The sequence below is a fragment of the Lipotes vexillifer genome, unplaced genomic scaffold (assembly GCF_000442215.2).
Source record: "Lipotes vexillifer unplaced genomic scaffold, Lipotes_vexillifer_v1.1 scaffold47, whole genome shotgun sequence".
Classification (NCBI taxonomy): Eukaryota; Metazoa; Chordata; class Mammalia; order Artiodactyla; family Lipotidae; genus Lipotes; species Lipotes vexillifer.
The window spans coordinates 2,015,286-2,030,813 of record NW_006791298.1 but is presented as its reverse complement, the minus strand read 5'-3'; positions in this window follow the sequence as shown (position 1 = coordinate 2,030,813).

Genomic DNA, 15,528 nt, shown 5'->3' with positions numbered 1-15,528 from the left:
AATCCTATGAGGTAGGAACTATTATCACATCCATTTTGCAGGTAAGAAAACCAAGGCACAGAGAGGTTAGGCAAATTGCCCAAGGTCACACAGCTAGGAAGTAGCAGACACACTGGCTCCAGAACGTGCTGTCTTAATTATACACTAGGTTACTTCTCTCAGCCTGGTGTTCCCCAAAGGCCCTACTTGGCCATGATAAATGTTATTAGTTTTTTGTTTGTTTCTTAATATAGTGTTAAACTTGAAAAAAAATTTTTAATTTAATTTTTTTAATTCATAAGAGAGATTGGCTTATAATTTTATTTTCTTAATTATTTGGATATCAAAGTTGTACTAGTCTCATAAAATAAATTGGATATTTTCCCTATTTTTCTATTCTCTGAAAAAACGTGTAAGAGCTTATTTATCCTATAAAGTTTTGGGAGAGCTTATCTGTAAACTGTCTGGGCTGGTGACTTTCCGAGTGTGGAGAGAATTTATCTAACTAGCTTCCCCCAAGAAGACATGCTGAACCAGACTTGAACCTCATGCAGGGAGCACTGACTGGCATCTTCCCCCTACTGTCCAAAGTGCAGAGTGCAGGTGGCAGAGGTGATGGCTGTTAAGTTTCAGCTGGGGCGGTCCATGATGTGGTTAGGCATTTTTCCTGGTTGTGCCCTGACCAGTGGGGCCCTGACCACTTCAGTGCCAGCTACATGGTCTACAAGCCTGGCTCTCTGGCCTCTTGGAGGATCAAGGAGGTACCTAATATCTTATTAGTTCTTTTCTGCTTAAATTAGCTTGAGTAGATTCTGTTGTCTGCCAGTAGGAATAAACTTTAGGACGTAATACATGGTCACTCTGTATATTTATAATCTGTTTATTTAGTACTAATTTTTTAGTCCATTTGAGCTATCATGTCTGATAGGAGTATATTAAAATATAACATGCACAATATTGAAAGAAAAGAACAAATTTAGAGGATGGATACTACACGACTTCGAGATATGCTATAAGGCTACAGTAATCATGTCAGTGTGTATTGGCAAAAAAAAGGGAAAAAAAAAGAAGACAAATAGATCAATGGAACAGAATAAAGAGCCCAGATACAGACCCCCATAAATATAGTCAACTGATCTTTGACAAAGGAGCAAAGACAAAACAATGAAGCAGAGACGGTGTTTTCAGCAAATGGTGCTAGAACAATTGGACATCCACATAAAACAAAAGAATCTAGGCTCAGACCTTATACTCTTTATAAGAATTAACTCAAGATGGATCACAGACCTAAATATAAAATGCAAAACTGTGAAACCGTTTTTTTGGCTGTTTTTGGCCACACCGTACAGCACATGGGATCTTAGTTCCCCAACCAGGGATTGAACCCTTGCCCCTTGCAGTGGAAGCTCAGAGTCTTAACCACTGGACTGCCAGGGAAGTCCCAAAACTGTGAAACTCTTAAAAGATAACATAGGAGAAAATATAGATGATCTTGGATTTGGTGATGACTTTTTCAATGCAACATTAAAGGCACAATCCATGAAAGAAAGATAAGCTGGACTTCATTAAAGTTAAAAAGTTCTTCTCTGTGAAAGACACTGCCAAAAGAATGAAAAGACAAGCCACAGGCTTTTCAAAATACAGTCTGAAAAAGGACTGTTATCCAAAATATATAAAGAACTTTTAAAACTCAGCAATAAGAACACAAACAACTTGGTTTAAAAATGGGCCAAAGACTTTAACAGACACCTCACTGAAGAAGATATAAGGATGGCAAGTAAGTATATGAAAAGATGGTCCATATCATATGCCATCAGGGAGGTGTAAATTAAAACAACAAAGGGATACCACTACACGCCTATTAGAATGGCCCAAATCCAGAACACTGACAACACCAAAATGCTGGTGAGGATGTGAAGTAACAGGAACTCTCATTCATTGCTGGTAGGAATGCAAAATGGTACAGCCAATCTGGAAGACAGTTTGGTGGTTTTTTATAATCATATTCCTACCATAAAAATCCAGCAGTCACACTCTTGGTATTTACCCAAAGGAGTTAAAACTTACGTTCACACAAAAACCTGCACATGGATATTATAACAGCTTTATACATAATTACCAAAACCTGGAACCAACCAAGATGTTTTATAGTAGGTGAATGAATAAATAAGTTGTGGTACATCCAGACAATGGAATAATGTTCCTCATTAAAAAGAAATGAGCTATCAAGCCATGAAAAGACATCAAGCATATTTAAATGTTTATTACTAAGTAAAAGAAGCCAGATCTGAAAAGGCTATCTACTGGATGAGTCCAACTATATGACATTATAGAAAGGCAAAACTACGGAGATAGTAAAATAATAAATAGTTGACTGGAGTTAGTGGGGAGGGAGGGATGAACAGGTGGAGCAGAGGATTTTTAGGCACTGAAACTGTTCTGCATGATACTGTAATGGTAAATACATGTCATTATACATTTGTCCAAACCCATAGAATGTACAACACCAAGAGTGAATCCTAATGTGAACTATGGACTCTGGGTGATAATGATGTGTCAGCGTAGGTTCATTGATTGGAACTAATGTACCACCTGGTGAGGGATGTTGATAATGGGGGAGGCTATGCATGTGTGGAGGTAGGGGGGTAAATCATTCAATTTTCAGTAAACATAAAACTGCTCTAAAAAATGAAGTCTAGGGCTTCCCTGGTGGCACAGTGGTTAAGAGTCCGCCTGCCGATGCAGGGGACACGGGTTTGTGCCCCGGTCCGGGAAGATCCCACATGCTGCAGAGCGACTGCGCCCCTGAGCCATGGCCGCTGAGCCTGCGTGTCCGGAGCCTGTGCTCTGCAACGGGAGAGGCCACAACAGTGAGAGGCCCGCGTACCGAAAAAAAAAAAAAAAAAAAAAAAGAAGTCTATTTAAATACATATACATATTTATATAACATACTATGTTAATAAATGCCTTTAAGTTCACGATTTTGGGGAAGGCAAAATGTTCCTTTTATTATCAGGTATTACCCTTCTTTCTTACTGCTCATTACTTTTAGCCCCCAATTCTATTTTATCTAACATATAATTTTGTAATTTTGCTACACAGCCTTTTAAAAATTACTTATTTATATTAGTTAGAATTAGGTTCAGCTGCAAAGAACTGAGAACCAAAATAACAGTAACCTAAGTGAGAGAAGATTTTTCTCTCCTACATGGAAGTCCTGAGACAGGCAGCCCAGAGCTGACACTGTGGCCGTTTCCCAGGTCCTTGGGGACCTAGGTGTTCCAGGGTTGCTACTCAACCATCCACACAGCAGGCCCTTACCCTCATGGTCCTCCATGGAACTAGAAGCCTTCTCAGGAGAATTTAATAAGACTCCCTCACTCTGGCAGTATCCTGCATCCCTCTGCAGGATACCTTTCTGTGGGTTTAAGATAGTGTCTGGGCTCTTCATAGTCTCAACTATAACTTTCCAACTTTCTGCCTCTCATGTCCCAACTCAGCAATCTTTCAACTCCACTGAAGCCTTCCATCGAATTGATTGATCATCCATTGCAACTGACATCGTCAGTCTGGCCCCTGCCACTCTCCTTGAGCATACAACTGAACAATTATCTCTTCCATTTTCCATCTTCTCTTGATCCCAACTCTCCCTCCCTCTGCCCCAACTACTGTCACATTTCTTTACTCATTTTTGCATCAAAATACTTGAAAAAGTAGTCAGTTCTCACCGTCTCCAATTCCTTCTCCCCTCATTCTCCCTCCCACCCACTCCGTTCAGGATTTGTCCCAGGTCACCACTCAAACCTCTTCCACGTTGCTAAGTCCAGCGGTGGATTCACAGTCCTATCCGCTGGGAGATCAGGTTCCTCTGGGGCCAGAAGAGGTGGAGGCGTCCCCACGGAACCAGCAAGTACTGGGCCTACCTGACCTTCCCATACATGTCAGTGTTCATCCCGCCAGGGCAATGTGGTTTCACTGACAACAAGTATTACCAGTTAATTATTTTATAAGTTACATGGCAGGGTCTGTGTTTCTGACTGCCCACAGGCCTGCGTGTATGAAGACCGTCATTGGTGTACTCACATGTCATTCTCCCTCCAGAAAAACCTGCTCAGCGACGTGGTGACTTCAGCTGCAAGCACTTCCGGGGAGCCCAGCCTCATCTGAGGCTCCTGCTGCAGCTCAGGTGATAGAACCAACATTGAGCTGGGGGCGGAGGAATGGAAGATGGGAGGAAAGATTCATCATTATCATCAATTCCTCTCACGAACAGAACAAAAACTTAAGAGGGCTGTACACATTCAGATCCTCTACGTTTGGAATCTGAAATAATGTGAGAATGAAAATTGGGAGCTTCTTTTTGCAGGCTCTATCCTTTATCTTTCTTTCTTTTTTTTTTTTTTTCCCCAGCCGCGTGTCATGAGGGATCCTAGTGTCCCGAACCAGGGATCGAGCCCACGGCTCTGGCCTTGGAAGCGCGGAGTCTTAACCACTGGACCACCAGGGAAGTCCTGGCGCTATTCTTTAAAAGAGTTCATCAAGGAAAACAATAGTTATCCAGCTGGGCCCACTTAAATCCCACTTTCTATCCCAGTCACTCCCAGCCCAGATGCTGGATCTGGGGTTTGACCAGTCTGACCTCTTTCTTCGAACAATTGATAGATTCAAGGTACCCAATGTTTTACCACAGGGCTCCCAAGTTTGCCTCTGATATCTGAGGCTATTTGAATTATTCTCAGTCAATTTTCACTATAGTATTTTCAAAGGTGGTAGAATAGTTGATTATTAGAGTCGTTAAGGCATACCCACAGAATGCAAACTTATAATGGAAGTCCATTCATTAGCACTGAGATGTTATTCCAGGCAACTGCTATGAACACAAGTAGTCTCACCACCAAGTTGGTCCTGGAAGCAAGTACAAACCATCCCTATCTTATGACTGGGTAAAAATTTCATATACAAGGTGTCCCCCGACTCTCTAATTTTTATAAACCTGGACAATTACTAATAGGTTACCCTGGGTTCCTTGTTTTTACCTTTGCTTCCTGTGCCATACTATTAATGGGTCCTGATATGATGCAGGCTTTGTAGGAATTATTTTTCCAGCCATGAACACAACAGGAAACAACCCACTTTTCCATTTCACTCAAATTTTAATAATCGAATAAAATATATTAAAAAATACACTCTGAAGAGACCAGTAGTCAAAACCAACTTTCTCTAGAAGAGCATTTCTCAACCTTAAAAAAAATTGTTTTTTTGCTATTTCCCTCCTAAGCAACTTTTTAAGTGAATTTTCCAAGTCACCCTTCTCTGCAGGCTCAGTGGCCATGGCTCACGGGCCTAGCCGCTCCGCGGCATGTGGGATCTTCCCGGACCGGGGCACGAACCCGTGTCCCCCTGCATCGGCAGGCGGACTCTCAACCACTGCGCCACCAGGGAAGACCCCCATAAAATTTTAATATCACAGATAGACTGTATATCTGTTTATGTACTGATAATTGATTGATCATGTCGCTGCCACGAACCATTGTAACATCTAAGATTTTGTCACCTTCATTTGAGAAAACATGCTCTAGGACAATTGGCTAAGAAATTAGGAAACTAGGGAGAAGATTATTCAATATGACATCGTCATTTTTCATCCATAGCTCCCATTTCTTTATCTGGCGTCCAGAATGCAGTTGGTACTGTGGCTCCCTTCTTCAGCCAAAGTCTCTAGAACACTTGCCCCTCCAGGTGACTGGCCAGGGACTAGTGTGACCTCAAGCCCCCTTGTATACTAGGGGCCAGGGCTACTATCCTGGCACTATTAACAGCTTCTTGTTCTCAGGTCTGTGTTCACTTATCTCCACCTTGAGATCCTGCTAGCCATCTTTGTTTGTCAGATTTACAGTTTAAAAATGTGGGACACACTAACAGTTTAAAAATGTGGGAGGTTGATTGGGGGTTGGGGTTAAGTCCAATATGATTGAGAATGTTCCCTGTATGAATAGGGGCTATAAAGTCTCTTCAGGAAAAAAATCTGAACCAGCACATACTCCAAGGCTGTTTCCTTTAGGGTACCTCTCAGCCAATTTAGTACTCCTAACCCCAAAATAGAGCTAATCCAGCAGAAGAGCCCTCCCTTGTGGTCAGCCTAGAGGGGAGCCAGTTCAGAGGGGAGTGGGAGGCTGGAGGGACTCAGGAGGCATGTAACCAAGAAAACAATAAAGCAGGTCAATTGCCTCATGTGTCTGAACATCTTGAGAGATTTATACTTCAGTACCAGAGTTTGAAAATTAAAAAGTGATGGTTACCTAGAAAACGAAACAAACAGAACCAAGGCAATTATTAACTTGAGAGAAAACCAAAAGTTGTATAATAAAGTTAATTATAATACATAGTTCTAATAATGTTAACATTGAGTACTGATGTTAGGCTGGGATGTCTTTTTAACCCCAGTATTTCTAATTCCTAATCTCTTCCTCCAGGGATACTTGAATACTATTTAGCACTTGCCGATGTTTCTCATACAGAAATTATGAAGACTGGCCATTTATTCCCACTACCACCCAATGAGTCACCATTATCTTTGAATGAATGCCATCATTGGTGAGGGAGAATCCTCCATCAGGGGCTTTCTCTCCAAAAGGGGACCCTTCCTCATATCAAAAATACATCCACTCCAGAACTGGGAATCAGCCCATAAAGAGGGACAGCTATGCCCACTGCTGAGACACAGTATGGTGTCCCTGATAGAGACTAAAGTCTGGATGTGAACAGCCCTGAAACTTCCAGATTTGGAAGGGGAATCTCCTGCAGTAAAAATGGTATCATTGGACAGGGGTGAGGTGGGGAGTTGTGGTCTCATTAAGATTATTTTTGACTGGGGCTTTAGGATCCTGAAAGAATCATCTCAATATTCTCTTGCCACATTTATATTTTCCCATGTTGCTGCTGTAACAATTTACTAAAAAAAAATAGTGGCTTAAAACAACACAAATTATGGTATAGTTCTGGAGGTCAAAAGTCTGAGATCAGTTTCACTGGTTAAAGTCAAGGTGTTGTCAAGGCTGCATTCTTTCTGGAGGCTGTAGGGGAGAATCCTTGCCTTTCTAGCTTCCAGAGACTGCCCACATTCCTTGGCTTGCGGCCCCCTTTCCTCTTCAAAGCCAGTAAATGCATCACTCCGACCACTGCTTCTGTTGTTACATCTCCTTCTCTGACTCTGACGTACCTGCCTCCCTCCTATAAAGACCCATGTGATAATTTTGGGCCCATCTACCTGGATTATGCAGGCAAACCTCCCTAACTTAAGATCCTTAATTTAATCACATCCGCAAGTCCCTTTTGCCTTGTGAGGTAATATAGTATCTGGTCTGGTGGATTAAGACGTGAACATCTTTGAGGCATCATTATTCTGCCTGCCACAGTAGGGGCCCTAGGTAGTGGGTCTGGTGGGGGTGTGTTGAAAAGGGTGGCATCAAATGGAGCGTCTGTGACCACAGCCCTCTCAACCCTAAGTCTAGAAAATATACTCAGGCCAACCTTGGCCTAGGGCTTCCTTCACACCCTACTTCCCAAATAGCTCTAGCCCAGGTGTTTGGATGCCATTCATGACCTACTTGTGTCCTACCTGACCCAGGGAGATATGCTTAGACTTGCAGTTTCACCATCTCTGCAGATCTGCAGTTGTCCAAATAAACTTCTGGAGCTATGCCTCAGCCTGTCAGCATACCGTAGAGAGTCCTGGAGAGTGGCCTGGAGGATAGAGACATTTAATTTGACAGCTGCCCTGTGACACGCTCTCCTTTTTTACCCCACCCCCCCAAACTTGCATTCACTATGGGTTGTTGAGACTTAAAACCCCCTTTCTCCTACTGGTGGACTGCTGAAACTTAGGGCATCCTGTGCTATCCAAGCTGGATCCTCCTTATCCCTGGGAAAGTCTCAGTGTCTTGGGGGCACTTGGCCCTTCTTTGGGAAGGCAAAGAGCCACAGGGGAAGAGGGCCATGAAACCTTCCTTGCTCACCCTCCATGCAGAGTCCCACCTCCTCTCCTTGCTCGGCTTTTGTTTCTGTGTCCTCATTTTGGCACCGGAGCCATTCCTCCCGTCATATCGCCTTGTGGTAGACCAATATGGGGGCCCCGTGATGCTAGGAGAAGTTTTGTATTTGAAATCTTTCAGGCCCCAGGGTGTTGGGAGGGTTCAGAGTTCCTGCAGCTGGCAACTCTGCCACGGGATGTACTGTAGTCCTGGTAGAGAATTTCTCTCTGAGATCTCCTGGAGTGGGGAGGCTTGCCTTTGAGTAAAGCTTGAATGTTGCATAATGTACTGGCTGATTTTATTTCTGAATTTGTTTCTGTGTTCTACGGGGTTTTAAGAGTGATCAGAATAACTCCCTGAGTTTTCAAGAGATATGGGAAGAATTCTCCTACTGAAACCATTTAAAGAGATGGTAGCAAACAAAATTAAGTTGCATTCTGATTACGTGCCACAAGCTGGGCTTCTCTTGCTCAGCATACCCAATACATGAATTTCCTTTATGAGGGCTCAGCGTGAGTAAATTTGAAGTGAAACAAACAGTTCACTTACCTGCAGACTCACTAAATCTTCTCTAAGATATTATTTCTACTATCACTCCTTTAAAGTTTTCTCAATTTATGCCTCTTGGGAAACATACTGGAAACCTAGTTCAAGTGACCTCCCCTTCCAAAGAGCATCCCCCATTCAAGGCCACTTTAATCACTTTAATGCAGGACAGGGAATAAATTTGGAACTGGAAGGATTTCCTCCTTGGGAAACAATTGGCCAGTGTGGGGACACAGGCCATCTGGGGCCAGTACAGAAGCAGCTTTCTTCCCAGAGGACTGCTGAGCACATAAGCACCCTGACCCTCACTGTCTCAGTTATTAGGACCCTCTCTGTTCCAGAGCCGGGTAATGGGACCTGCAGGTCAGCCCTGCTCTGTGACTGCTGAGTGGAACCTGGGTCCCTGTGGCAGCTTTGCATTTTCAGACTGGGGCTTGGCACTATTTCCCTTTACCCATCTCAGCCTGGGTCACTGGCAAGGGAACAGGAAGATTCCCAGGTATGTGACTATTTGGGGGGCAGGCAGAGGAAGCAGGACCAGGGAAGTCCTCTCTGCTTTAGCAAGCACTGCTGCATGCCAGGCTCTGTGCTGGGACTTTACACACTCATGTACTTTCACCGAATGTTCTCAATAGCCCCGTGAGGTGGGTGTCACAATCCCCATTTTGTAAGGAGACTAAAGTTCTATACTGTCAGGGATCCAGCAGGAAACAGATGGTATACTCAGGGGGGTTAATTGAAGAGAGTTTAAGGAATGGACTATTTACAGAGGTGTGAACAGAGTTAAAGGAACTAACAAGGGATGATGAAACCACGGGGGTTTAGCAACAGCTGGAAGCCTCTATCACCCCAGGGTCTAAAGGGAAGGAGGGGGAGAGACTGACCCAGACAGGAGACAGCTGGAGCCAGGAGAGGATCAGAGGGCCAAAACACTGCATGACAACAGGGCAGGGAGGTCGGGGTGGGGGAAATGAATACCCTGTTCTCTCTTCTCCCACTGCTCCACCCACTGGGCTCCCACCACTGGTTTCCACTGGCCCAAACCAACTGGAAGCCAGAGGACAGGGACGCCCGGATGACGCAGCCTATAGAGGTAAGCCTCGTGAGGGACACATGGAGACCAGCCAGCCCACGTTCTGAGAGATTAAATAATTTGACCAAAAGTCTTGGGCTGAAATTTAAACCTTGGTCTTCCTGAATCCAGAGTACAACACTGCTGTCCTCCCATTGTCGACATTATCAAGAAGAGCAGCTGGAAATTGGAAGAAAAGATAGACAAGGAAATGAAATTTCAACTTGTAGGCCAGTCCTATCCAAAGTATAATCCAAAGAACCCTAGGCTTTTGTCGCCAGAACGCTTGACAAAAGCTTTATTTCACACCCCCCAGGTGGAGCTCCAAAATGTGTTTTAGCATGTTGAAGATTCTGAGAGGTAATTAAACCTAACTAATTTTTACTCTTTTCTCCAACTTAATTGACCATGATAACTTTTTTTGTTCCTATAACACCAATTACATCACACAGACTGTATTCTTGGAAACACACCTGGGCAGGTACTGCCATGAGCAGTGCAGGGGTCGATAAAGATAAATGTAGCTGCAGTGTAGAGGGTGGCTTGGAAGAGGGCAATGTGGGAAAGAGGCAGACCAAATAGAAGACTCCTCCAGTAATCCAAGTAAGAGATGAGAAGGGCTTGAGCCTGGGAAATTGCAAGAGGAGAGAGAGGAAGAGCAGGTTTCTTTTTGGTGATTGGGATGCATGGCGATGTCATCCACTTGGAGGAGAAATCAGACAGGGACTGCCAAATATTCAGGCTAGGTTGGGATACATTGAGCATAAGGTGCTTTGGGATAAACAGAGATATTTTAGTTGGATATTGAGGATATGAGATTAGGGTTTTGGAGAATAATTGCTGTTCAAGGTACACATTTGAAAACCATCAACATACGGTGACCCTTGAAGCTCAGAGAACTGTTGGCATCCCCCAGTCTGAGAAAGTAGAGCAGGGGGTCGAACTTGCCTTCAGGGTGTGAGGGAACCCTGAAAATTACTTAAAATATTGCATATCCATGAACATAGGCAATTTTTTTTTCAGGAAAGAGGGTCTCATAGCTTTCAACATATTTTTGAAGGTGTTCTTGAAAAAGAAGTTTAAGAACCACTGGTATAGACTGAGAAGAGAGGAGGATTAAGGGTGAAGTCTGAAGGAGAGTCACCAAAGAAGTCTGACCCCTTTCAGCCAGAGAGGTGGGAGCAATGCAAGGTGCAGGGGCCTCAGGACCCATGGGGGCTGCAGGACCCACAGCAGCAGGAAAGTCCAGCAATTTCCAATGAGCAGAGAGGTCCAATATGATTAGGATAATCATACTTTACCTACAGATAATCCTTTGGATCTGGCAATCAGGAGCTTATTGGTGGCCTTAACAAGAATAGTGTGAGTAGGGTACTGCGTGGGTGAGAATAGAGAGGGTGGAATAGTCAGCGACTTGGAAGGAAGTAGAGGGTAAGAGAAGAGACAAACTCCTTCAAGACACTTGTGGTCAAGGCAGGACTAAGATTGTTTTGTTTTGAGACTGAGAGCAATAAAAGCAGTTTGGTAATTAGGGCCCACCCCTGAAGAAACGGCTTTAAAAGGAAAACTGGAACTCACATACTGAAAGACAAAATAATTTCTCTGCATGAATAACGAATATAACACGTGGAACCCACTGACGCGCGCACACACACACACACACACACACACACACACACACACAGAGACCAGCAGCCAGTGGAAGTAGGGAGAGTAGGTCACAGTAAGGATAAATGTTGAAGGTCACAGTTGAGAGGACTTGCTTTTGACTTGAGCAGCTGGGTGGATGATGGTGACTTTTACAGGACTGGGGAAGAGCAGGTTAAGGGTCAAAAGCACAAGTTCCATTTTGGATATCTTTTTTAAATTTTTTTTAACTTGAATGAGTTTATCTTTTTCCAGCTTTATTGAGATATAATTGACATACAACATTGTGTAAGGTTATGGTGTACAACGTGATGAATTTTGTTTTGGAATATTTGCATGATTTTATTAGCAAAGATAAGCAATGATCTAGTCTCGACGTGATGATTTGATATACACATATATTGCAAAATGATTACCACAGTAAGGTTAGTTACACATCCGTCACCTCACAGTTACCTTTGGGTGAGTGTGTTAAAATCTGCTCTCTTAGCAACTTTCAAATATTGTTAACTATAGTCACCATGCTGTACGTTACATCCCCAGAACTTATTTGTCTTATAACTGAACACTTGTACCTTTGACCACTTTAACCTCATTTCTTCCCCCACAACCTCAACAATCACCAATTTACTCTCTGTTCCTATGATTTTTTAAAGATTTTTTTTAAGATTCCACATATAAGTGAGAGCATATGCTAGGTGTCTTGTTCTGTCTGATTTACTTCACTTAGCATAATGTCTTCAAGTTTCATCCATGTTGTAGCAAATGGCAGGATTTTCTTCTTTCTACGGTTGAATAATATTGCAGTGCGTGCGTGTGTGTGTGTATCACATTTTCTTTATCCATTCATCCACTGATGAACACTTAGGTTGTTTCCATGTCTTGGCTATTGTAATAATGCTGCAGTGAGCATGGGGATGCAGATATCTTTTTGAAACGGTGATTTCATTTCCTTTGGATATATACTCAGAAGTGGGATTGCTGGATCATACAGCACTTCTATTTTAATTTTTTGAGGAAACTCTGTACTGTTTTGGCACATAATGGCTGCACCAATTTACATTCCCACCAACGATCTACAAGGATTCCCTTTTCTCCACATCCTCAACAGCACTTATCTCTTGTCTTTTTGATAACAGCCATTCCAACAGCTGTGAGGTGGTAGCTCATTGTGGCTTTGATTTGCCGTTCCCTGATGATTAGTGCTGTCGAACACCTTTTCTTGTACCTGTTGGCCATTTGTATGTCTTATTTGGAAAAATGTTTATTCAGGTCCTTTGCCCATTTTTTTTTTTTTTTGCGGTACGTGGGCCTCTCACTGTTGTGGCCTCTCCCGTTGCGGAGCACAGGCTACGGACGCGCAGGCTCAGCGGCCATGGCTCACGGGCCCAGCCGCTCCGCAGCATGTGGGATCTTCCCGGACCAGGGCACGAACCCATGTCCCCTGCATCGGCAGGTGGACTCTCAACCACTGCACCACCAGGGAAGCCCCCTTTGCCCATTTTTAAATTGAATTATATTTTACCACCCAGTTATATGAGTTCCTCATATATTCTGGGTATTAAACCCTTATCATATATAATGTATTTAGCAAATATTTTCTCCCATTACACTGGTTGCCTTTTCATTTTGTTGCTCATTTCTCTTGCTGTGCAGTTTTTTAGTTTGATGTAGTCCCATATCTTTATGTTTGGTTTTGTCGCCTGTGTGGATATACCTTCAATTATGTTAGTTTCAGGGGCCTATTAGATGTCCAAATGGGAATGTCAAGATGGACATAAGATCTGAAGCTCAAGGAGAGGATAGCGCTGGAGATAAAATTTAAGCGTTATCATCTTTGGACGGCATTTGAGCTATGGGCCTGCACGAGATCACCTCGAGAATGAGTGTAGGTAGAGAAGATGCTCAAAGACTGAGCTCTTGGCGCTCCTGCCTGTAGAGGTTCAGAAGGTGGAGGAGGAGACTTACACTTGGCCAAACGCGATTCACGGCGACCTTGTACCCCGCCAGGAAGGGCACCCTGGGAGAAGTTGCTTTCTAGGTAGAGTGCTCATAAACTGTATATTCATAGCCATTCTAACAGCCACTGGGGTACAGTCATCTTAGCAGTATTGCCTGTTCTGCATTTGTTGGCAGCCCCAGTTTGCACGTGATGAAGTTAAAGCCCAGAGAAATGAAATGAAGGTCAAAGATCAGAGAAGCTTATTTAAATTTCAAGGCCCATGCCCATTAAAGGCATATGGCCATGCAGGTGGTGCCCAGAACAACTTCAAAGGCACCATTTCCATAAACTCTAGTGTGAGTGGCGCCCCCTGGAGTTGTGCAGTACACAATATGCACAGTCAGACGAAGCAGCCTGTACCCTTTCTTACTATGTCTTGCTGCCTTGGCATCTTCCCTACAAAGTTCTGCTACTTTTTTTTTTTTTTCCGGTACGCGGGCCTCTCACTGTTGTGGCCTCTCCTGTTGCGGAGCACAGGCTCCGGATGCACAGGCTCAGCGGCCATGGCTCACGGGCCCAGCCGCTCCGCGGCATGTGGGATCTTCCCGGACCGGGGCACAAACCCGTGTCCCCTGCATCGGCAGGCGGACTCTCAACCACCGCGCCACCGGGGAAGCCTTACTTTTAACATAAATAGCTAAGTCCCTTCCAAAGCTTCCTGGTAAAAGGTTTATCGCAGTGATTACAGGCTTCAGCTTTGGAGTAAAACAGAAATTTGTTCCAGTCATAGCTGAGTGTCTTACTAGTTGTAGCCCTTTGAAACTTTGGTTTCTTCAACTGTGAAATGGAGGAAATAAGAGCAGCTCCCTCAGAGGGTCATGCAAGCGTTACGAGAAAGAAGGCATGAAGAAAGTTTAGCAGGCTTTACTTAATACTTTTTGCCTGGTATTAACTCACTTTTGTTTCTAACTGCAACTTCCTCAGCTTAGACCTTGGTTCTCAAGAGAGACTGAAGGTTCTACGGAAAGGATGGGAATCAAAGTGGATTCAAATCCACAAGCAACTTAATGAAAAGGGCACCGTGGATGAGGAATAAGTGTGAGGGACAGATATGAAGCTCAGCATGTGAAGAAAACAATTTGAGTGGCTTTCTTTGCGTCTGTTACTCTTCCTGTTCAGAAAAATGCTTGTTTTATTTCAAGTTTTAAAAAAATCATTTGTCATGAATTTGGTTTTGTTTCTATTTAGTCTGTGCACATAAGGAATTCCAGAGTTGTGTGATGAAGGAAATTTTGAAAACCTCTGAGATTGAGGTTATTGGCCCTGTTATTCCATTGTGGGGCAGGGCATTAGGAAACAAAAGGCAGGGTGACCAAAGGGGTTTAAATCTATTTACAACCTAGCTACAGTGTATCCTGTTTTCTCCCTGCTGTGCTGGACTGAGCATCTAACAGAAGACCCTCCCACACATCTGAAAATAAAGTGAGGTTCTGAGGACAGTGTCTGTGAGAAATTGACACAGTATGTTTCTATTTTACTTTTGTCAAAGGTGCATAATGTTTTCCAGGTTTTTCCTCTCTTCTCCATTCTTTAAAGAAGCGAGAGGAAAGACACTGGTGCTGAAAAGGTGGGGGGTTGGTTCTGGCCAAGAGCCCAGGATTGTCTTTCTGGCCTCAGAAAGGCATGTGAAGATGGTTTGAGTTTTAAATCATGTTAGGGGGAAGAAAGTTTTGTTCTGGAGTCTGACATCATGGTCCTCTGTGGCCTTCCACCTCCACCTCAAATAACTGCACTAAGTTGATGTTGGAAAAAGTTGCTTTTGAATGTTTATTCAGATCACTTATTTTGAAACACCTCAATATGGTGAAAGAATAAAGCAGGGTCATCCTGCTTCTGCCATCTCCATGTATAGCTCATCCCACAGGAATGAGAACAAAGGGTGACTTCCTTGGCCACTTTCAGGAATATGCAAGGTAGGGACTTCCCTTGTGGCGCACTGGATAAGAATCCGCCTGCCAGTGTAAAGGACACGGGTTCGATCCCTGGTCCAGGAAGATCGCACATGCCCTGGAGCAACTAAGCCCATGTGCCACAACTCCTGAGCCTGCACTCTAGAGCCCACGAGCCACAACTACTGAGCCTGCGTGCCACAACTACTGAAGCCCATGCGCCTAGAGCCTGTGCTCTGCAACAAGAGAAGCCACCACAACGAGAAGCCCACCCGCGCACCACAACGAAGAGTGGCCCCCGCTCACTGCAACTAGAGAAAGCCCGTGTGCAGCAACAAAGACCCAACACAGCAAAAAAAAAAA